The sequence below is a fragment of the Lissotriton helveticus genome, chromosome 6 (genome assembly GCF_964261635.1).
Source record: "Lissotriton helveticus chromosome 6, aLisHel1.1, whole genome shotgun sequence".
Classification (NCBI taxonomy): domain Eukaryota; kingdom Metazoa; phylum Chordata; class Amphibia; order Caudata; family Salamandridae; genus Lissotriton; species Lissotriton helveticus.
Window position 1 is genome coordinate 1,953,467,194 of NC_136067.1, and position 25,659 is coordinate 1,953,492,852.

Below are 25,659 nucleotides of genomic sequence, written 5' to 3' on the forward strand. Positions count from 1 at the left end.
AAGCTTGCCTTAGTCACATGAACCAATCTGTGCGCGACTACTGTGACGTATGTTAGCCAATCACAGCACGACACTTGTGACGTATGCTACCGCTGCAGCTTCTCTGTCCCTCTCTCCACTCCTTAAACTGACACCTCCTTTACAAAAAAATTTCACACCGCCATATTTACAAATCTTTCAATTGAATTCAGTTAATAACTCCACAAAAAACAAACCATTTGTCTCTTTCACTAAATAAAGTGATAGCTTTCCCAAACATTCAAGTATTCTTTTCACGTGAAATAGACGACACTATTTTCACAGAATATTTTAATTTGTTGATAAAGTAAGGCTACTTTACCCTTCTAGCAGGTAATAACGAACTCGTTTCTCTCTAAATGCACATACAGAGATATTTTACACCTCCTTAGAGACAATTCAGAGATTAACTCGATCGTACATTACAAATTCATTTACGCACATTCATACAGAAAAATCCCTAACCATACATATATAAATCTTTAGTAGGACTTTAACCCACTAATAGAAATCCTCACTCGCCAGTAAGATAGACGACGCTTCCTTACCCTTCACTCAAGCTTAGATAAATTCTACTACTCTTTTCACAGTGAGTTTTAGAACAGGACAGACGTCCCTATACTCGAAAGCTACGATTTCATAGACTATCCTCACTATGCATTCTACCTTACACTCCTAAAATTGCTAAACTTGTGCTGTACGACCACAACACTTGTGATATACGGCGATACCACTATTTTGAAACAGAACAAATGCACTGTGTAACTTCACCCGTCCAATATCCCCTTTTGTATCGCTTTGTTCGTCTGAACTGGGGTGGCTGAGTGAACTAAAGAATGGTGATGGATTAAACCCAGATCAGTTGACTGGGGGTGAGTGTTTGATTTGTTCAAACGCTCCGTCCATCATCCCCTTTTGTATCACACTTCTCATGCCGGCACAAACCAGGAATGTTTACACTGCTGGAAAAAACTTTCGACTACATATAACAACTGAACAAACTTAACATGTTTTAGATATCAATCCTATGTATTACCATGTAACATGCTAGTTACCATAGAAACCGTAACTCTGCTACCAAGTAATTGATCCAGCGCTCTGATTGAAAAACTGTCTCAAAAACGCTACCTATCACCTCAATACTCACCATTAATCATGAAACACATATAAAGGCCCATAACACCAATGAGACAATTTTTGAGCAACTGAATCAGGTGGTCTGATTAACTAAACCACACACATATTATTTACATAATTATATACAACTGCAGTTTATCTATTTTCACCATGGTTTTAAACATTTATTATTTATTAATCAGGCCACTAAAGGTGATTGGATCAACTGATGGAAACTAGACCATGAATAAACAAGACCAGCTTGTCTTTTCAAATCTAATTTTATTAACTTTATTTTTCATTAAGAAGAATAGCATTTATGTTTTAAAATCTTTATTTTATAAGCAAATAAGAAAACAGCATTTTAATAAGGAAGTGATTTAGTAAACTGACATTTTCAAAGCAAGCTCAGAAACATGAAATATTAGCAGAATAATAGTTTCCATTCCCTAAATCTATTTCCCTGACTATTTCTCACATCACCTAGAAAGGAAAATCATTTAAAGTCTGCTGTCCTTACATGCACCAAAAGTCCGACAGCATGTCACGTCATTCAGGAATCGGAAAGTAAGCGGCCTTTTTCCTGCTCATGGTGTCAGGTTTTATACCTTTCTTTCTAGCTAAACTTTCTACATTTTACATTCTTTTAAACATAATCCGAGCTTTCCATTTGCTGTCCTGTGTCAGTCCATGATTAGGTCATCTCCTATTCTTGACCAAGTCCAGGCTTCACATAAGCCCTATTGTCTTTTCACTTCCACATCTTTCAGCTTCCTCAAGAAAGATACTTTTCTTCGAGTTTTGAACATTTACTTCCTAGCCTTGGCAGACACTTTAAGTTTCTGTCCTTGAGCCTTTTCTTCATGAGCACGTTCAACTCAACTAAAGAACTGCTTTTTCAATTAACAATGACAGTGCAGTAAAAATCTTCACAGCTGCGCATGTGTAAAGACTTCACTCTGGACAAGCTTTTGCGTCTGCAGCTCTGTCAGCCATGTTTTCTGAACCACCTTTAGGCCTCACTTTGGAAACTATTATTAAACAAACACAAGACATCGATTAATTACAGAATTGAGACCCATTCTGTTACCCACCCCCTTTACTAATTAATCCTGTTAATTATGTTACCTAGCAAAAGCACAATCAGGCAGCATTATATTTACTTCTCCTTTAGGAACTGCACGAACTCCTTGAGCTTTTGTCACAGAAAAGACATAACATAAGCACACAAAATAAGTAGATGCCATTAGTTAAACAGCCGCATTTAATACTGACAAAGACAATAGACAAGATTAGTTTATTATTTTTTCTTTTGTGTTTGCAACAAAAAGCACATTCGTTTATCCCACGTGTACTGATGAATGTATTCTTAAACTAAGTTGATTAGTAATTTCACCACAAGCTTATTAATTTAATTACTATTATGGGAGATTAACTTCACAAGTTTGAACAACATTTTGTTCTTCACCTTGCTTCATCAGTAGCACAAGAACACACAGTGTTTTTCATAAATATTATGTGGTATTCAGGAAGCGTCCGACTCCGAATTACATCCTGACAGACAGCAAACCAGAGCAACAGAAATAGTGGAGATCAATACACATCCATATTGTGTTTAGCCAAATAGGCCCAGCCACTTGTCCCATACTCGTTTGTATTTGGTCGGGCACCCCCTTGTCTCATATACCGTTTTTTCCTGCGTGGTGCACCAATCCAGTCCTCTGCGCCAATGTGACACCGTGGGAGGGGCAGGGTCCTTCCACTTGGCTGCTCTGTCGCCCTTGGCCAACATGGTGGCCGTACCCAAAAATGCACTTTCGGGTCAGGAGCCTCCCATACCTTCCAGAACCCCTAGGAGAAGGACCAGGGGAGTGAATGGGACCTCCCACCCCAGAACCTCACTTAGTTAATTTACTACATCCGTCCAGTATTTTGTTAATGCAGTGCAGGACCTACTCATGTGATAAAAGTCTGCGGGCGTCTCCCAACACTGCGGGCAACTTGGAGTCTGGAGGTATCCCGCTCAGTGCAGCCTGGTTGGAGTGAGATATGCCCAGTGAAGATAATACATTTGGATCAAGATAGTGATCATGTGGGGGGCCATAAGGGCGTCTCACCAGTCTTTGTCCGCCAGGGGTACCAACCATCGCTCCCATCGTGCCTGCAGTTGATCTAGTGTGGTAGGGGAATTGTTAACAAGAGACCGGTAGATCTGGGACACCCCTCCCCTTCCTTTTGTCTCCCATAAGAAGTTTGGCTTCCATTGGACTGAATTCAGGAAGTGTAATGCTCGCAGGAATGTGTAGGTTAATGGCGTGCCGGAGCTTTAGATATTTATAAAACTGAGTGGAGTTAAGAGAGTATAGGCCCTGCAAGTCCTGAAAGGTGCGCAGGTGACCCACCGGCCAAACATCCCTGAGTTGCGTAATGCCACTAAGATCCCATTTCTGGAACTCTTCTAATGCCTCCACCTCCCCCATCCATGTGCCATGCCACAAAGGTGTCTGAAGTGTGAGTTTAACCACCCAGCGGGTGTATCGCAGTGTGGCGCGCCATGCGAGGAGGACTGCTCTAGTCACTGCCGGAATAGCATAGGGAATTGGTGAGCTGTAGAGCATTGCTTGGATCTGCAAGAACCCCAGGTTGCTCAACTCTAACTGGTAGGCAGGAAATGACCATCCCCTGGAGAACCAATCATTTGTCACTAGGAGGTACACTGCAATATAATAAAGGAAAAGGTTGGTAATGCCCAACCCATTATCATTATAGGGCTCATCGGCAAAGGCTGGTCATCCCCATATCATATGGGGTTCTTTGGCAATGGGCCAGAGCGATCTGAGGTCTTGAGTTACCCCAAAGGAACATTGTGACCATTTTGTCTACGGCATAAAATCAGTGGCGCGGGAGATGGAGAGGCAGATTTACAGTACATACGGAAATCGGGGGAGTACCATCATCTTGTACAAGGCAATTTTCCCCAGTGGATTCCAGGGTAGAGCCTGACATTTACAGAGATCTTCCTTGGTTTTCTTTAGTAGTGGGGTAAGGTTGAGGGACCAGGTAAGCTAAGGACAGAGTGCTACCCAGATCCCCATGTAGCGAAAACTAAGGTGTCTAATCAGTATGTCAGATTGCCATGCCACACATTTGCGAGAAACATGTAAGGGCACCAGAATCGATTTGGCCGGGTAAGCTTTAGACCTGATGCTTCACCAAAGAGCTGCAGGATATGGAGTCAATGGGTACCCGTACGAGCAGGTCATGCCATGAACAATAGGGCATAGTCTGCAGAAAGAGCAATACGATCTTCATGGGAGTGGTTCCACTGCCATCCCTGGACTTGGGCATCACATCTGACAAGTTGGGCAAGTGGTTCGATTGCTAGGGCGAAAAGAAGGGGGGGGTAGGGGGCAACCCTGCCTCATTCCTCATCAGATAGGGAAGTCTTCAGAGAGGACCCCATTGATCAAGACTCAAGCTGACAGGTTGGAGTATAGCACTCCCACGAGCCCTCGGAAGTGTGGGTCAAGGCCCACCCTGACTTCTTAGTATCGCCAGTCCACTGTATCGAAGGCTTTCTTGAAGTTTATCAGTAGCAAGGCCAGGTAGGGTGGGACGAGGTGACAGTGGGCCCGTGCCACAGTCAGTGCCTCGTACTACGAGGGGGCATGAATCCACACTGATAGGGATGTGTCAAGGTGGTAAGTTCTTGTTTAAGACACGCGGCTAGGACCATTGTGTACATTTTAATCTTGGTGTTAATGAGTGAGATTGGAAGGTAGTCCAAGTAGGAGGACGATGGAGGGTGTGCTTTAGGAATGACTATGATCATGGCTATATCGAAGTCTGTGGGAAAGGCACCTCTATCCATTGCTTCTGCATATAGAGAAAGACCTCCTTGAACACCGAGTAATACTCTACTGGATAGCCATTGGGGCTTGCAGTCTTTCCTGTGTCTATCGCAGAGATGGCTAGGTCTATCTCTTCCAGCGATATGGGTTGGTCAAGCAGTTGGATGTCAGTTCCTGACAGCTGTGGGAGTGGTACGACTTGTATGAAATTGGAATTAGGTCCTGAGTCCAGGGTCGGGGCACCTGAGTAAAGCCGCCTATAATATATAGCAAAGGTCCACGCAATGGCAGCGGAAGCATGCTCAGTGCAACCCTCTGTGTCCACAATTTCGGGAATTATCCAATTGGCCAGGTGGCATGATAGGAGCTTAACACCAACACTTGATAGCAGTAAGTCCAAACACAAATTATATGTAACTTAGAGTATGTATCTGGATAGGAAAATCTACTCAGTGGAACATCATATAGATGTACGAGTTCCCATCAGTCAACTCACAAGACCGCCCTTCATCATTTGGGGACCATCACATTTCCACAATAGATTGGCTGTTGTTTTTAAGCCGAATCTATAACAAACATCGGAGGACTGGGTGTCTGTGGGAGACCGAGTAGCAGTGCAAAAAAATAATAAAAGTGAATTGGTGAAAAATTGTTAAAATTGGGTAGTGATTGGGGGAAACAACTTTTATTCAGTACCCCTTCAATCCCAAACCATAAAACCAGTGCAAAAGTAGTATAACAAAATAACTACTAAGGAGTATCTTAGGTCGACATGTTTCTGCAGACTAGTGGAGCCAAGTGGTCTCCTGCTGCTTCCTCAGGACCATTACATGCTACTGCTAAAAAACGTGAATTTAATATCACCTTAGACGTGATCTGTTACCATCTTCCAGACTTCATGGTGTGATCATCCAGGGTGAAGTACCAGATACATACAAAAGAAACAAAAAGAAACACACATGGCATTATTAGTATATGCCAGAATTATAAAACTAATATAATTCCAACCTTTAGCTAATTTAATGACAGCCACCATTAACATTCGAACTTGTCACAGCATTTTCCTGCTCGCTCACCTTATTGGCAGGAAGGAATAGCCCCACCTCACCTGGCTTCAGCTCAGGTACAAGGAGCACCGCTCTGGCGGGGGAATAAACATGTATTTACAATCAAAACAGCATTTAAACTGTAATGATTTCACTGTCTACAACAGCCAACCAAACGGTACAGAGTACTTTCCATATTTCTCAAAGTGGCCAGATGGTATAATTAGTTATCACCAAAAGCTGTTACTGGTGACAGATCGCTAGAATACAGACTTTTGGGAATTTTTAAGAGCGAGACTAACGATGTTATGTTATGTTATGTTATGTTATGTTATGTTATGTTATTATGGTTCTTCTATAGCGCAACAGCTACTCCAAAAGGAGTGTCCCGGCGCTTTGGCGAAGGAAACCCTCAAGGACGACAACACGACACAACAACTAGGGAAAGCGGCAAGCCTATCTGGTGAAGAGCCAAGTTTTTAAAGCCTTTCTAAAGGACAGAAGGCTAGGGGTCTGTCTAAGAGAAAGCGGAAGCTCATTCCAGGCACGAGGGGCCAAATGATGAAAGGAGCGACCGCCCTGTCTAACGCGTTTAATGGCCGGGACTACCAGTTTAGACAGAGAGGCAGACCGTAGAGCTCTGTTGGGTTTGTAAAGAGACAGACGTTTCCTGATGTAACTGGGGCCGATGGCATGAAGGGCTTTAAAAGTCAACGTCAGGCTCTTAAACTGAACTCTCTTGGCTATAGGAAGCCAATGCAGCTCTTTAAGCAGATCAGAGGCACTTGCGCGTCTAGGAAGCCCATAGATGGCACGGGCAGCTGAATTTTGGACTACTTGAAGCCGCCTCACAAGGTATTTAGGAAGTCCTAGATATAGGGCGTTCGCGTAGTCCAATCTGGACCCGACAAGTGCTTGAACAATGACCCTTCTGTGTTTGATGGAAATCAAGGGCAGAAATTTTCTAAGCATCCGGAGGATGCCGAAACATTTCCCCGAAAGGCTAGATATTTGGGGCCCGTAAGTTAGGTCATTATCAATAATGATTCCTAAATTCTTAGCTTTAACACTTGCCTTTGCAGGTGGAAGCAAATCTTGCGGCCACCAGCTTTTCCAAACTGGCTCAGTAGCATAGCCAAAAAATAACAACTCCGATTTATCGGAGTTGCATTTCAGACCATGCCCCCTGAACCAGCCGAAAACCGCCTCTAGGCAACTTCTGATGCGGCTCCCGTCGAACACCTCGTTCTTTTTATGGGTAAACAAGAGTTGGGTGTCGTCAGCGTAAGACACGATCTGGGCGCCAAAGGACTCCGCCACCTCTGCAAGGGGGGCCAGAAAGATGTTAAAAAGCAGGGGGCTAAGGATAGACCCCTGAGGGACCCCTACTTCCAGAGGTGCCATAACGGCGGAGTGTGGAGGCGCCCAGATTGTTTGTCAGGATGTGTAACAGGATCACTTGCTCATGTTGTGTTCTCAGGAGCAGGATTAGTGATGGTTTACCGATTCGCTCGCTTCAATTGTATCATTAGATGCAATTGAAATTTAAGTTTATACAGACAAAGCAGTTTGTGAAGATGTTTAACACAATCACTCGCTTCTGTTGCGTTTTCACAGTAATTGGAATTTCAATTATACAGTCATGAACATCTTGGGTCAAGTAGCTTAACAGTACAATCAGCGAACTCACAAAACTAGATTGATTGCATGATCGATCAACAAAACGCTAGTCGGCATTTGAAGGAGACCAACAAACAAACACACCAACTCGCCAAATGCACGCCATGTACTAACCTCTCCGTCGGTACCACGGACGTCCCTCTGGGCTGTCTGTTGGGGAGGTACCGACGCGATGAGGATGTGCCATTTTCATTGTTTGCACGGGAGGCGTCGCTGTGGCGTGCGACGTCATTACTGCGCGCCGCGCTCAGAACGCCGGGTAACGTAGTTTTACTGACCGGCACTGTAGTTTATACCACAGAAACAGCTATAAGCACAACGCTGGTATCAATATGAACGTTTGGGTATATTTGCCACAACACCTCGATTCAAACGTAAATATATTGCGGAGGCCCGCTTTGAGGGCAACGCTATTGTGAGATTAAAAAATGGTTTGTGTAATCTCAAGGGGTGAGTTACTACCCGTAACTTAGGGGTGAGTGTATTCTTGCACCCGGTTTGAAAATTAACAACGCCTGGATCCATGCAAACCAAAGCTTGAAAGGTAGCGCTGATATGAATTTAAGTCTTTGTGTACAGGCACCACAGCACATGACTTAAAGGAGATTATACTCAAACACCCAATTTCAGGCATTGCAACGCCTCAATCAATACAACCCAATGATAGAAGGAAGACAATATCTAGCTCACTTAAGGGGGGTCATATGTCTCAGTGTATTAAGGTGTATGTTGACAGGTCTCATATAATACGACAGCAGATCAGTCCTAAGAGTGTTTAAAGTGACATCCAAGGGATGTCTTCGTTCAGCCCAAATCTGTCCGTCTGTAACCTAAACATCCATTTCTGTTCACACCGGAACAAAAAGGTTGAGGTGTCAGCCCCAGGTGGAATCAATGGTTGGTCCAGAACCGTCCACCGGAGGTTGGTCGTTAGATGTCCCATAGCTAGGAAGTGACTAGTTAGTTTGGTTGCTTGTTTTGAACGTCTAACTGTACTCTTATGCTCCGAAATCCTCAGTTTTATTTTTCGGGTTGTCATCCCTACATTTTTTTTATTGCAGGGGCAGGAGATGAGATAAATAAGGTTCGTACTATTACAGTTGGTGAACCTTCTTAACTGCCACGGGCGATCTGTGCCTATATCGATATTCAGGGTCTTGGAAGTTTGCGGGCAGGCAGCACAGCTGCCGCAGGGGTAGTGACCGGTGACAGCTGGCATATCCCAAAGGGTCCCCACAGCTCTTGGGATATTGTTTTTGGGTCTGGTATGAATTAATTGGTCTCTCAGACTCTTACCCCTTTTAAAAGCAAACCAGGGAGGTGGTAATATATCAGTGCCTGTGTTCAGGATTCTCCAGTGTTTCATCACAATCTTCTGGATTTGGTTGGATTTTGTACAAAAGGTGTTAACGCACGTGATGCGTTCTTGTTTAGGCTTAGGGGGTAAGTTTTCAAGCAGACTCTCTCTATTGTTATTAGAGGCCCTTTTCTTGGAGGCACGAATGAGATGTTTAGGATAGTGTCTCTCCGCTAGATTCGCTGCTAGAGTTTGAGAATGGGCCTCGAATGCAGGTTTCGTAGAGCAATTCCTCTGAATCCGGAGGAATTGCCCGTAAGGCAAATTATCCCTCAGAGCCTTGGGATGACAACTTCTGTAATCCAAAAGTGCATTTTTCGCTAAGGGTTTGCGATACAGTTCAGATTGGAGGCCAGTGGGGGTAGATTTAATCAATAAGTCTAAGAAGGCCAATTGATGCTTATCAAATTCCATGGTGAACTTAAGGATCCGATTTCTCCCATTTAACCAAGTGAAAAAAAGCTGTAAGTCCTCCGCTGTCCCGCGCCACACCACCAGGACATCATCTATATATCTTTTCCACAGTCGCAGACTACCAAGATGTGGATTGGTGTCTGCGAAGATGTGGTCACCCTCAAATTTGTGCACATACAGGTTAGCGAGACTAGGAGCAAAAACACTGCCCATACTGGTCCCACTAACCTGCAAGTAGATGGTATCCTCAAATTGAAAAAAGTTTTCAGTCATGGCCATGGTGGCCAAGGTCATGATGAGTCTGACCGGTGTAATGGAGTTCAGATCTCTCTCGGATAACAGTCCTTCAATGACCTCCAACGTCTCAGTTTGGGGGATAGATGTATACAAACTTTCAACATCAAAGGACACCAGGATGTCAAGATCTTTATTGAATTCAATGTCAGGTATAATCCTTAGTACATCTTTAGTATCCTTCAAATATGTTGGCATATCCCTCACTAAGGGTTGCAAAAAGACATCAACGAAAGTTGATAAAGGTTCTAAAAGTGAACCTATGCCCGATATTATTGGGCGACCTGGGGGCGGTCTTTGTGCCTTATGCACTTTTGGTAGTGTATAAAAGTAAGGCATTTTGGGATTCATGGTGCACAAATATTGGGCTTCTTTCGGGGTGACCCATCCCTCAGATAATGCCTCTTCAACTATGTGCCCAATCACTGTGGTTAGTCTCTCAGTGGGGTCACTAGTAAGTGTCCGATAGGCTCTGGTATTGTTAAGCTGTCGTAGGCACTCCTCACGGTAAGTACTCGTGTCCTGTAGGACTATCCCCCCGCCTTTATCAGCTGGCTTCACTGTCACTGCCTCGTTGTTGGCCAATGATCTTACTGCCTCTTGTTCTCTTTTTGACATATTGAAAAAAGGACGCTGCTGATGTTGATACAACTCCCTAATGTCATGATCCACTGCTTCCTCGAAAGCAGCTACCTTAGGTGGGAGACCGTGCTTGCCATTTTTGTCTCCTCTGCCATAGACTCAGGCAGTAGATGACCTCCACATTTGCTTAGTCGATTCTAGGGAAACATGACTTATTTCTTCATGCAGGAGCTCGAGCTGGCGGGATTGGTGTCCTCATTTGATGCGCCCTTGGCCTACTCCAACCGGAGGGTGCGGGTCTCCAGTTGGGAAAGGTGGTCTTCTCTTTTTAAGATATCCTTTAGGGAAGCCAGTGAGAGTGGCCTTACTGACCACCCATAGCGTGCCAGGTGAACGGACCGTGCCATCAATGCGCTAGAAGTATTGCCTAAACTCTTCACCTGGTGCCTTTCTATACTTTTTATCCTAAAGAAACCAGGCGTTGAGCCACCACAAGGTGCGCAGCGCACCTCTGGCGCCTCTCAGGCAAAGGAGTAGTGGCAAGTGGTCAGAGATTCCTCGAGGGAGCAGTTGAATACTCGCGACCGTGCGACATTCAGGGGTAGGAATACAAATCAAATGAATGCGCGAGTGGGTATGATGGGCAGCAGAGGTGTGAGTATAGTGGAATAGGCGGGGATTCCTTGTTCTCCACACATCGCATAAGCCAAACTTGAAGGCCCATTTCGAGAGGTGCTTAGCCCCTGTGCTCCAGTGAGGGGAGGGGGTGGTGCTGGCAGGGTTCATGACTGCATTAAAGACTCCCCCAATCACCATCAGTCCCTGATGGAGGGACAACAGTATGATTGTGAGGCCTCAGAGAGAGCGCTCAAGGACTGCCAGGGGTACACAGATCAAGCCAAGATTGAGTCTATATCCCCCCATATTACCTGTGAGAGCCAGAAAGCATTCCTGCAGATCTTTAATGTCATGGGTGACCCCAAAAGGAAAGGAGCACCGTATGCGAATCGCCACACCCCAAGAGCCCCGTATGAATCCGGCATGGAATACCCTATCATACACTTGGCGTGCTAGGAATGGACAGTGGTTACCTAGGAGATGGGTTTCCTGCATCATTAGGGCACTAGGGAGGGATCTCTGTCAGTATTTCAGGACTGTGGTACACTTCACCCATTCTAAAAGCCCGTTGACATTCCATGAAAGGATGTGGAGGGGTTCAGGTCAAATTGGGATGAAGTCATAGTTGCTATTGATGGAGAAAGTGAGCTTACCTATCTGTGGCACCCACAGCCCCTCGGGTGTAAGGCCCCAGACACGGGAGCAGGGGAGTCTCCGGTTTATGCGTCTGTGAGTGGGTGGTACGGAAGTGTTGTGTCAAGTGCTGTGGACATCTGGAAGAAATACAATAACACAAAAGCAAATTCCCAAACAATCCCCCCAACCAACCCCCCTCCCCATACTCCTTTGCCCGGAGCATCTGTTGCTCTAACAGAGAAAAGAAAAGCAGCCAGAGTCATTTGAGAACAGAGTGGTGGACTCCTACAAGTTGCAGGATTTGGAGAGCTTCAGGAGTCTGGGACTCTCTATGATTGTCGAGGTGGGCATGATGCCTCATCTGCTACCTCCAGGAGCCTCGCCTCTGATCGCTGGACTCCAGGAAAGATCTGTATCCTCCGATCTATCTGCGGGGGTCAGAGATTGCCCCAAGGTGCCCCTCGCCAGGCTCCAGCTCCCGCAAGAGACCGCATGGCTCAGCATTTACAGGGGATCCGGATGTGCTCACTGCAGCCACTCCATGTGACGAAGAACCCTTTCTTTGTGCATTGTGCCCTTGAGTGGAGCAGGCGCGTCTCCTCTGAGGTTTAGCATGCCCTAGTGTTGAAATACTAGGACGAGGAAATGGTGCTTTGTAGGATGAGAGGATGCTCGTCCATAGCTCAGGTGCATGCCTCCTCAGGGGAGTAGAAAAAAGTAGCTTTGATTGTTGAAGATCACCCTGAGCCAGGCTGGGAACAGGAGCAGATATGTGAGGTTTAGGGCCCCCAGTTTCTGTTTAACCGTGTTGTAGGATCATCACTGCATCTGTACCTCTCTGGTGTAGTCAGGGAAGATCATCACATCACTTCCGTGGACAGGAGAGGCTGGGATGAGATCGGGCCTCCTGCAGAATGACATCTCTCTCCTTAAAGTTGAGGACACGGGCTATGATTGGCCTGTGCGGGGATCCCGGTGGTGGTTTAGGCACGAGGGTTCGGTGGGCCCACTCCACAACAAACCATAGTGAAAGGCGGTCGGAGGGCGTCCACTTCTTGATCCAGGTCTCCATGAAGATTGCGGCTCCATTCCCTCCGGGATGCCCACAAAACATAAATTGTTTTGACAGGAACGGTTTTCAGCATTCTTTGCCTGCCTATGGAGCTTGGCTGTGTGGGATAGGAGCCGTGATACCTGCCCCTTCATTCTTGCGACGTTGTTTTCCACAGTAGATTCGGCCTCCGAAATTTTGGCTGTGGCGTTGCAGAGATCCTGTCTGATGAGGGCCATGTCTACGCGCACCTCTACTAACTTGGTTTCCACAGAGTCTTGCAAGGTGCGTATGGCTTGAAGGATGGTGGTGAGATCTCCCTCTGGTAGAGGAGTCTTAGGCAAAGCAACACCACCAGCGCAAGAGCCGGCCGTAGTGTACTGATCCATGCAGATCTGGGAGGTAGACGGCTTCGCTGCTCTTTCTTTGCCCATGTTTGGTGCACTCCCACAATGCCATTCACAATCAAGAGGAGTCTGTCTGGTCAGGAGCAGTGAAGACCTGGGTTACAGGAATGTCTGAGGCCACCACCCTTCTCACTCCCCCGGTACCCCCCAGGACGCGTGTCAAGATCCTCTCTCCGGGGCAGGGCCGAAGGGGGAGAGAACTCAGGGGAGTATGGGTCCCAGCTCAATTTTCACAGGACTGTCCCAATGTCAAGATCACTCCACATCCACCAGCTGTGCCACTTCACTAGGCCCCACACCCAGGCCGGAGACAGGATGGCGGCGCTTTCATGCTTTGAGGGACAATCCCCTTGTATCTACGAATGTTTGTGAGGTTGCCCTGCTTTAGACTTGCATCAGTCCATGACGTCAATCAGTGACCTGCTCCCACTCGGGCAATCCTTACCATGACCAGTGGGTTTCGGGGGGGGTCACTGCCGCATTCAGTTGGCCCCCTGCGCGTCCACATGGGGAACCACCAGGGCTGCAATACTCTCTCTCAGGCCCGGCTGCAGCAATAGATCTGTGTCCTTATTTTCCAGTTTGGCTACCAGGACCCACTTCCAATATCTGCACCCTGTCGGCGTTATTGGGATCTAGGGGTGAAGGCGCCGGGGGAGCCCAGAGAATGAGGGAGCTCAGCCCCGGCCTCCCTGCTCTCTCAGACGGTCACCGCCGCAGTGGAGTCAAAGCCCCGGCGTCGCCGGCTGGAGTTAGAGTTAGGGGTCGCTAGTGTCTCTCAAGGTTCTCTCTCCCTTGTAGTAGCGGGGGCCTGGTCCAGTCTTCCTCCCGCCATCTCGCCTCCTCACCTATTGGGATTTAGGTTACAGACAGTATGTCCCCGGAGCGCGCCGTCAGGAATTACAGCAGGGCTCCTTTGTGTGCTGTCTCAGTAGGAGGGCCCCAGCCAGCCAGGCAGAGTCAGGGAAACATCCTGTCAGCCTCCGTGCGAGGACGAGGCTGGGGCAGACAAACAACGGCTCCAGCAATTGCTCGAATGAAGGTGGGATCCGCGGCAGCCCAGCGCGATCGTCCAGCATCCACCTCTCTACCGTGCGCCACCATCTTGTGTGCGGGACGGGTTTCAGATTTTCTGCTCCCGCCATCAATGTCAGCCACCCCAGCAGGTCATAGTGCCACTGCCCATCTCTGGATTACTGTGGGATGACTAGAGATTTCCACAGCTACTAACTCTCAGGTAGGATGCGAGCAGATAACGGAGGGGTTCGGGGCACTCCTAGAGTACAAACGCCATCTTGACACTCATAGCCATGCCCCCGGTGATTATATTAAAGACAGATTTTCCTGTTTGACGGAACATATTTCCTTTGAAAGTTTGTCTTTCGCGATAGCCTTCTCCCCCACATTTACGCTTTCAGGAGTACTTATCTACTGTCCTCCAGGCCCTGTTGGTCAATTTTCCCAGAGTCTCCCTGAGACCCTTGCCAATTTAGTTGTCAAGAAACCCTACTTTATGGTCCTGGGAGATTTTAATTTTAACTTTGCCGTGTTCATTGACATGCAGGTAACTGTATTTCTGCAAAGTCTTGCAGCCATCCAATTCACCCAAATATTACAATGCCCTACTCACACAAAGGGACATTTGTTTGCTTCTTGACTACCCTTATTTACAGGTTTTAGAACCCACTCATTATTTGGTTTGACCATTATTTGATTCCCATGCACCTTGTTACTACGGGTCCATTCGTATCCCCTAAACCTTCTGCCTGGATAAATCGTAACTGGTCTAATCTTACTCTTGCAGATTGGAAGTGTGTACTGAGTGAGACCGTGCTACAGTTGGGCCCGGACCCACAAGCTGCTTATAGTACGATATCCGAATGTTTGAGTCAATCTCTTGACTAAACCATTTCCTTGAAAACGCAAGTTTAAAAAAATGAATATAAGTTTGTCGCTTGGTATACCCCCCACCTATGAGAATGTAAAAAAAAATTACAATTACAGAAAGGACTTGGCGGAAGGACCATTGTGAACTTACTAAAGCTAAATATCACGAAACAGTCAGGAACTACCAGGCAGAGATATAACTTGCCCAAGCCACCTACTATATTCCAGAATTAATGGGGCAGCAAATTCCCCGAGAGAGATGTTTAAAATCACTGAAGCTTTGCTAGAACTCAGGTTCAATGGCCCGGACATTGAACCCTCAAACACCAGGGGTAACGACTGTGCCACCTTCTTTCAAAACTAAATAATTGTCTTCTATCATTCTTTCCAAGACACAGGGGGAGCCTTGGACCCCAATGTCCAGTCTAGATGTATGGAAAGTATACTTAATGTCCTCTCAGAATTCCCTCCCCTATCCTATGAAAACCTTTCAACTATTTTCAGTCAAGTCAAATCCTGCTCCCCTTGCAATCCTGCTGCTCCTAGGATTCTTTACTTAAGTGCTGAACTCACTTTCCGCATCGTCCTGGAAATGACTAATTTGTCCTTCTAAAAGGGAACATTTTCTTTGGCTTGGAAGTAAGCGATGGTCAAAGACATTTTAAAGAAAACAAACTCAGATCCCACCAGTTTGCCACATTGTTGACCTATATCTCTTTTTCCAGGACTGAGTAAAGGGGTGGAAAACCATGTTAATATGAATCTCTCTGCATTTATTGAAACCAACAATATACTTCACTACACCCAAACTGGCTTCCGGTCCAAACAAAGTACCAAAACCACCCTTTGAGCGCTGGTAGAGGACGTTAAAAGGAGGCTCGATCAAGGTGGCACAGCAGCAATTCTTCTTGATTTAAGTGCTGCTTTTGACACTGTCAATCATGACATCCTTCTTGAAAGGATTCACAGGGCTAGAGTTTCAGGAACTGCCCTGGAGTGGCTCAGGTCTTTTCTGTACAACAGATATTTCCAGGTATTCGAGAAGTCTTCATCTTCCGATACTTTATCTATCCACTATAGCATCCCACAGGGCTTCTCTTTAAGCCCAATTTATTTAATTTATATATGCTGCCACTTGCAGACATTGTTGAAATTTTCGTTTCATATGCGGATGACATGCAATTGATTTTTCCACTCACCCCAGACCATGATTTTTCCACTCACCCCTTCATCTACCCTATGACCTTGCATGGGCGTGGTAACCAGTAGGATGGACAAATCATGCATGAAGTTTAACGGGAATACAACTGAATTGATGATTTTAGGGAATAATTCCTTTCCCAGTGGCACCTGGGATGGCCGGACTGTTTAGGCCTTTCCTCGCCCCCAAAACATCAATAAAACATTTGGGGGTAAGGCTGGACAAAACTCTATCGACGGAGACCCAGGCCTGCTGCTTTGGAATTCTTGTAATGCTTTATAAAATCCTTCATATAATTCCCATGACATCAAGAAGACTAGAAGCCCAGGCGCTAATCCTCTCTCACCTGGATTACATCAACTCTCTCTACCTGGGAGCGCCCAAAGCAGTCATTAGCAAACTACAAGTCATGCAGAATGCAGCTGCAAGTACCTTGCTACAAATACCAAGACGTACCTCAGTAAGGAAGGGTGTCATGGACATTCACTGGTTACCTGTAGCTCAGAGAAACAAATTCAAGGCGCTGTGTATTGCTTGCAGACTACTTTGTGGACAGAGACCCCTCCATCTCCCGTCAGCTCACAGCCCTTTACACTCTGAAGAGAGCCCTTTGGTCCTCTAATGCTCACAAGGTTGATGTCCATTTCATCCGAAGCACTAGAAGAGGAGGAAAGTCATTCAGTTACATTGCCTCCACATTATGGAACTCGCTGGCTTTGATACTGCAGTCCCCAGGCAATGAAGTTGTATTCTGGAAACAACTCAAAACGTGGTTATTCAACAGCTAATTCCTACACAGCATGCTCCTCATGTAGTGTTGCCTCATCTAGCGCTGGGATGCCTACAGGTTGCAATGCGCTTTATAAATCTAACTAGTATAGTATAGTGTATAGTAAGGTAATGGTTTTTAAATCCTAAATATTTTTTTCAGGAATGTAATCAATAAATGTAGTCAGTAGATAAAAAATTCCCTGAAACAATATTGCTTGCCCTCAGCTCCCTGGTAGCAGACAGGCACATTGGAAAAGCAGTCGCCGGTCACTGGTTTCACAGCAAACTTTTCTCTGTTATCGTCCAGCCTCAAGTTCTACAAATGTTTTACGTTGATTCTTGGGTTGCAGGTTTCCAATCCAGATATACACACAGCGAGTATGCAAGTACGCTTTCAGTGAGAGCACAAGCACTACTTATGGTAATGTGGTTACCTACGTCAATAAATCAAGATTACCCTATTGAAATTTTGGATTGAAATCACCCTGGCTTGACCATAAAACAATTGCATGATTGTGATTACAAAGTAATCTAATAATGGACAAGCATGCCATACCAAAGTAGAACCCAAAATAAGGCACTTCCTTCAGAGTTACTGATAAAGCACCGAACACAGACCTGTCGGTGACTAAGAGATATAACTTCAAAATAAAATGAATAGTGCATGTATCCGGAACCTTCCTCTGCTTTTTTGTATTGCCATCAAATGTATTCTCAAAAAAACCAACAAGGGGAGGATCTGATGGAGATTGAAGAGTAGTCAAGGTCTATTTAATGTGATATTTTCTGATGTTAAGCTTTGCACTAGTGTAATGAGATTATTCACAGTGGTAAGAACACCTTGAACCTGATACAGAATGAGTTTGGAAGGAAATGTTTGGGGTCACAATCAGTTAGGAGTTGGTTAAGATATAATAAAATAGGTTACCCAACCCCTTGGCTGGGCATGGCCAAAGGTCCCAGCACACTAACTTTCAGGTGTTTCTCTGTAGGGGAAAATACATTAATGGCTGGGGGAGTGAAAAGAGAGTGTTTCACACTGTAGATCTTGTAAAAAAATGGCTAGCTTCTACAGCCAGAATCACAGAGCAGATTTATATAAAACTTGGCATGCAGATAGAAATTGACTGCATGCTTTTGTTGGCCAGGTGGCCGACGTAGCCGACATTTTAATACAACAGAGGAACAGTATCACTCTCTCCTCAGGAAGACAAATAACTGGCTTGCCAGTCCTCTTGCATCTAATGTAGTTAACTTTGCAGTTGTGTAAAACCATGAGTGAAAATTAGGCATACATTTACCCAAGCTCTAATAAAAGAGAGAGGGACCCAAATACCAAAGGGATAGGGTACCAGTATAAGACGTTATGTCAACAATAAATTCCCTTTGGGCAAATTCACTACAGATCAATGCCTACAACTAGATTCAACAGTGAACATTCACACACATTTTAAAGAGCAATGCATAGGAAACAAGATTATGGAAAAAACGGTAAATTCAGTATACAGTTTATTAATACTTAAAACAACAATATAAACACAAAATTAAAAAATATATAAAACTTGGGAACACAGAGAATAAATCAAAGGAACAAATCAAATACATTAATTCATTCAGTCTATTTCCTAAAGCTATAAGGGAACGTGCATCAAGGTATATTCAGCAACAATCAGAATATTCCTAAATTAATATGTGTAGTACTATTCCCTCGGTTTCGACGCGTTTCAACGGACAAAAAGTATATGGCCACCTTCATCAGGAAATTATTGACTGTCTTCCCAAGATATCTTATTGCCAAATATTTGTCAGATATATATCATCGGAGTAGGGGAATGATGCCTCCTTTCTCTCCGTAGTTGTGTGGATACTAAAAGTAGACCTGGATTGTGTGGACAATAGTGCAATCAATCCTATTCACTTTCTGTCAAGACTCAAATAGCTGGAAATAAAAATGGTTCTTGACTGGCGAAAAAGACGATGCTTCTCGATTGTTTTATTAGGTCCCCACTACACGCGGTACACTTTCAAGATCGCAGGGCAGTAGTCCCGATCGGTATATCAGGCAGACTCTGTCGTGTTACACATATTTTTCAACATATATGTGTATTCCCGAATTAAGGGCCCCCTTCCTCTTTCTTCCTCGTATTATACAGCCTCTTAGTGTCCCGCGTGTAGACCGGTCATTTTTTGCAAGAAACCAAGTGTACCGCGTGTAGTGGGGACCTAATAAAACAATCGAGAAGCATCGTCTTTTTCGCCAGTCAAGAACCATTTTTATTTCCTGCTATTTGAGTCTTGACAGAAAGTGAATAGGATTGATTGCACTATTGTCCACACAATCCAGGTCTACTTTTAGTATCCACACAACTACCGAGAGAAAGGAGGCATCATTCCCCTACTCCGATGATATATATCTGACAAATATTTGGCAATAAGATATCTTGGGAAGACAGTCAATAATTTCCTGATGAAGGGGGCCATATACTTTTTGTCCGTTGAAACGCGTCGAAACCGAGGGAATAGTACTACACATATTAATTTAGGAATATTCTGATTGTTGCTGAATATACCTTGATGCACGTTCCCTTATAGCTTTAGGAAATAGACTGAATGAATTAATGTATTTGATTTGTTCCTTTGATTTATTCTCTGTGTTCCCAAGTTTTATATATTTTTTAATTTTGTGTTTTTATTGTTGTTTTAAGTATTAATAAACTGTGTATACTGAATTTACAGTTTTTTCCATAATCTTGTTTCCTATGCATTGCTCTTTAAAATGTGTGTGAATGTTCACTGTTGAATCTAGTTGTAGGCATTGATCTGTAGTGAATGTGTCCAAAGGGAATTTATTGTTGACATACATTTACCCAATCCCTTGATTCAAAGTTCAGCCTTTCAAAGATATTTCACTATCAAAGAGATTTTCAGGTTAATACTAATTTGGTCCATAAGTAATATCAACAGAATAAATGGACCATTGTAGGTGCTTTATGTGGAGCTCACCTTCGGCAAATTATTCTCACATCTCGCATTGACAAATGCTACCATCCACCTCTTTCCTTATATGAAACTCGTAATACTATGTGGCACAATAACACTACTAATAGGATCTCTTTTACTCCCTGCAAATAATGTGTATGAGCCACAGACATTTTTGTTTATGGTGTTTCTTGCTATGAGAAGCTCAAGCTATTGCTAAGCCCCTGCTTTCTCCACCTCGTTTATTTGTCTCGTTTACATAATTGATCCATTTGTTGTAGGTTGGAGCAAAATAGTATGCCATTTTTCATTTTTATGGTGGTCACCTTACATTTATATTAACCATCTGCTTTGCTTTGAAATCTCTGAGTAAATTACAGTATATCATTAATTTGTTTCTTTGTCCCAAATGTTCTTGCAGCTGTTGCATATCTTTCTAAAGTATGGTCTTTTTGCTGCATAACTATAGCTTTTCTCAGTATGTTCTATCACCTCTGAGAATTTTTCAATTAAACCTGAGAAAAATAAATGTTTTTGGAAGCAACCACACTGGTAGCTCCTTTAAACAACATCCATTAACATCTGTTTATGATGATCCGTCATTGGAATTTAGCTTTTCCCTAGTGTGCACCGCTTGTACATTTCTTTTTACACCCACCGAAAATTTAATCACCCCTTCCCAGGAACTCTGCCACTTATTCCACGACTAGATCTCCAACATCTACAAAAACTTTGAACACCAAGCCACCGCTGCTGACATCCTCAGCCTTCTCGCTCCCTCAAATGAAAAACCCAACCACCTGCTCACCACACAAGACAACAAAGCCATCATGAACTCGGAGCACTCAGGAGTACCCACAGAGCCCTGTCCTCACCACATCTTCAACCTTGGGAGCATGATTATCAGTAATGAGCTCACTGCCATCAATGCATCCATCAACACAGCCACCTTCCCTGGAGAATGGAAACATGCAGTGGTTAAAGCCCTACTCAAGAAACCATCCGCCGACCCCTACGAACGCATGAACTGTCACACCATCTTTCTGCAGCCCTTTCCAGCCAAAGTCCTCAAAAAGTCCATCAACCGCCAACTCACAGAACACCTGGAGAACAACAATCTTCTGGGCAGATCTCTCCTTGACCAGGGAAAATCATCTGCCCTGAGCTTCCTCTACCTCTCAGCAGCTTTCGACACAGTATCACACCACACCCTCATCAAGAGGCTTCAACATATTAAAATCCAAGTAGATGCCCTAAAACGGATCAGCCTCTTTCTCACCGGAAGAACCCAGAGAATCTGCCTACCTCCCTTCACCTTGAAACCTAAGAGCATGATCTTTAGTATACCTCATGGTTCATCCCTCAGCCCTACTCTGTTCAACACTTACATGAGCCCCTTGGCCAACGTAGTCAGAACATATGGACTAAACATCATATTCTCTGCCGATAACTCTGCTCATCCTCTAACTATGAGAGGACCCCTCCACCATGCTGGCCAACTTCCGTAGGTGCATGACAAGCTTTGCTGACTGGATAAAAGACCACAGCCTAAAACTGAACACGGAATTGAGCTCTCACCTCCTGAAGAGACTGCGGACCATACAGAATTCAGCTACCAGACTCATAATACACCTCCCTAAGCAGACCCACATAACCCCCACCTCAAGAAGCCCAACTGGCTTCCCATTCAGAAGAGATGTCAGTTCAAGATGTTGATCCACACCTTCAAAGCCTTTTACACCCAAAGACCAGCATAAATCAACCTCCTTCTGAACTCCCCCCTACCCTCCAGACACCTGCACGCCACCTCCCTCTCCCGTGTTCACACCCCCAGAATCCACAAGAGCAACAGTGGAGAACCCTCCTTCTCCTACCTCGCAACAAAGCCTTGGAACAAACTCCTACTACACCTCCGCACCTCATCCTCTCTGCTGGAATTCAGGAAAGGACTCAAGACCTAGCTGTTCAACTGATCCCTCTCCTGCATCAGTGCTCTTAGCGCCTGGATACCTTCACAGGTGATTAACCATGCTTTACAAATCCTGATTAATTGATTAATGGCCTTTGAGTTCTTCAAAGAGAGTTGAAGCATTTTATTTTAAGATGATGGATTAGTACTTTGGTTTTTAGCTGTGCTTAATGTGCATTAGAATGAGTGCAGATGCCCTAAGTTCTGCTTGAAACAGCCAGTGCCTTAAAGGTTGGCGCGCCGAAAAGCAAAGCTGCGTAGTCTTAAATCAATCTGATGGCTCTTCCATCCACCATCAGACAATTCCTGACCTTTTATCTCACCTGTGAAGGTCCCTACTTTCACCCTCTGCAGGGATTTTCCTGTATTTCTCTTCCTACTTCTTTCCCCTTTCATTTTTTTCCCTCCTCTTCATGGTCAGTATCTGATGAGGAAAAATAAGTGCTGGTCCCCAAAAATGAGTGTCAGCTGAAATTACGCAGTGAATTTTAGGGACAAGATGCAGTTGATGACAACACCAGACATGCTTGCCAAGGTTCGTTTTTGCTAACGTGGAAAGCAATGCACGCAACAAAATGTACTTTTTGTACATACTGCAGGCGTCTTGCAATTCCCAACACGACTTCTGCATCTTCAACTCACCCATAGGCCTAACACTATCATTTTACTCATCCCATCCAGATACATATGGGAATGAGTGTTAAAGAAGCTCAAAGAAGGCGTTTGCGAGGTTGATAAAAAACATGTAGGGAAAAAGCTTCAGTAGGGTATGGCACAGCCTGGAAACGCTAACCCCCAAAGTAGGCTCTGACTCACTAGCAATATCTCTTTCCAAGATCTGAATAAGCAGGGATATCCTGAGGATATGCAAATAAGCGAGATCGGTCACACGACCTTACACTCCAAATGGTAAAACGGTAATGGTGTGGGTTTGCATCTTGTTTGCCAACATCCTACGGGCTCCATAAAGCTAATAATATGAATGAACTAATGTAGTTGGGATACAAGGGTTACTACCATAAGTAGCATTCCTTCCACAATCCTGTACCCCGCACTGACTAATCCAGACTTATATTGTTGGGGTGGTCGCTGCGAACAGAGGAGGCTCGGCTCATGACTAGAAATGTAATACCTCAATAGCAAGGAGATGTTGGCCCATATTTATCAAGGTTTTGCATCTCTCCCGCGTCACACAAGGGGACGCAAAGATGCCAAAAAATCTAAATTAGATTTATAAGCCATGCAAGGCCACCTTACGAGCCCCTCAGGGGCTATGTAAACATAGAGTAATGCAAGGGAGAGCAAATCGCTGTCTTTCGTTGGCATGGCAGGGAGTCATGCCATGTGTGGAGCATGATTGCTCCGTCGTATCCACCTAGGGATTCTGACACATTCTCAAATTTACAAACATTGGTAGACACAGGAATGCATCAGAATTGTACGCTTCCCCACCAAAGGCACAACAAGGAGAAATACCTTCATTTATCCTTGTTGGTTACTCTTTCTTAGTGTGCTGCATTCTGGAAGAAAGTGGAAAATGCCTTCAAAGGCTTTTTTGTGCACAAAGGTGCCCCTTCCTACACAAAAACAATCCTGCCTACAATGCAGGCACAATGCACCATGGTGTAAGGGTGCCTGCATTGGCACTAGGTAGCAGTGTGTGTGACAGTGCGAGCACAGAGTAGGAATGCACAGTATAGTGTTGAATAGAGCACATCCCTTCTCTCTCGCTTTCACACAATGCAGTGCAGCACAACAGGGTGGCTTGCTGTATTGTGTTGCATTAATTGTTGATAAATATGATACTTGGTGTCTTCTTGGGCCTCTGCTGCTTCTCTTTGCTGACAACTGTTGAATTGTTCCAAGCACAACAGTCTTTCTGCTCAAACATTATTACTGATTTGCATGAATTGCTTTGGAAGCAAAGAGGCATTGAGACATTAACTGCAGTTGCTACATATGTGGTTTATATGTGAACTCCTTCTGTCAATATTGTGCAGTTCTCCACAGGATTGCCACTAGAGAAATAGGTGCATTTGACTGTGTTTCTTACTTTTGAGAAGTATAATTTTAACGTTTCTATTGTTAATGCCATGGATTCAACTGTGCTTGTATGGAGATCATCCCTTAACTTGTCATCCCTTAACTTGTCATCCCTTACCTTGCTTCCCTTTACACAATTCTCTGAACCCTTATGGAAAGGAGTCACTGTGCATTATAAAGAGTTAAGCCAACATAGCTCTTGAATACTGTTTCCCACTACATAAGCATGATGATATTATTGTTATGGTTTATTGCACTCTGTGTCCTGTCTGGGGGACAGAAGTTTCAGATCATCCCTCTGCTGACCTGCTGGCCTTGCGCCTCCTTTTGCTCTCCTTATTGTTTCCACTAGCCTTGCTCTTCATGGTCCCTCAGTTATTTTCTGTTCTAACCACATTTCTGTAAATTTCTGTACAGTATTCTGTTATTGTTGGCTCCAGCCGAGCACGCATTTTCACCCCCTAACTTTGTTAATTTGTTTTGACCTAATTTCTGTAACTACGAATGTTTCTTTGTATATTTAAGTGTGTATCCCTCTGTCTCACTCCCCTATTTTTAATTGTATGTAACCTTTGATCCTTCGATTTTTTTGCCTTGATCCGGATTCGTTTTTGGATGTCTCACGTCCCTATTGTATTTTGTTTGTATCTATTGCTCCGTGGATATGTGCCTTGCTCTTGCTTCTGTAAAGCGCTCTGATACCTCTGGGTCTAGCCAGTGCTATATAATACCTTTAAAATTAAAATAAAATAAATGATTCTCTATTTGACACACAGGAGTTGGGTTCAAGGATAGTCAAGTAACACATTCTTCTTTCCTTTCTTTCACAGGAGTAGAGCCTCAGCCATATTGCATTTTGAAGCTTTTACTTAGCCATCAGCTACCTATAGATAGACATAAATATGCCAATACCGCACAGCTAATCACATGGCTCCCAGGAAGAATGGAACCAGGCCTGGCCCTCCAGCTGCTGAACTCTCATCACCTGCATCCATTCCTTTTAGGCACTATTATTTAGTGACCAATACCAACGAAATGCCAACGAAATGCAACAATTAAAGATAAAATGCAAACAATTTGATTCTGGTGTGTGTGTGTGATTTGTGCCTCAGTGCCCAAAAAGGACAATAATAGCTGAGTAGCAGTAAGAGCAAATACAGACTCAAAAACACCACCAACATAGACCCTTTTTAAGGTTCAAAAAGATTTTATTTAAACTTATAGGTGTGCCATTGAACAATAAAAGCAATTAAGCATGTAACAGTGAGCAACAAGTATTACAAAACAATGGTATTTCAGCATACAACAAGGTATAATAATATCCACATGAGATAAGAAAAGAAACATATAATAAATAAGGCATAAAAGAAAAGGGAGGAAGTTAGAGAATCATGGAGGTTTGAGTACTTCTTGTTGAGAGGGTTTCAGCAAAGAGTGATTTCTGGCACTGGTGTCAAAAAATTTCGTAATTGGTAATCACAATTGAAGTCTTTTAAGAGCAATGGGTGACGGTAAATCGGAAATAGTATCCAGTCTATGATTATGGCAAACATCGTACCACCATGCTTTGTACGAGATTTTCGCAAAGTTCTTCCAATTCCTTATTATTTGTTGAAAGGCAATAGCAATTAATAAATCAATTATTTTAAAATTAGTTGCATTGTTATTCCAAACTGAAGAAAAGCTGCCTGAAGAAAATATGTGTCGTGGAAAACGGGATATGTGTGCTAAAAATTAAG

The 25,659-nt window shown here is 44.2% G+C and overlaps 1 protein-coding gene across 1 annotated transcript in view; it reads left to right on the forward strand.

Annotated features, from left to right (window-relative positions):
• The window catches only part of LOC144761982 (clusterin-like), a 416,511-nt gene extending 391,624 nt beyond the window's left edge, over positions 1–24,887 (forward strand). The window contains exon 9 of the mRNA XM_078647148.1: positions 24,751–24,887. The gene's annotated coding sequence lies outside the window, so the exon portion shown is untranslated. The remainder of the gene's footprint in view (positions 1–24,750) is intronic.
• Positions 24,888–25,659: the final 772 nt, after the last annotated feature.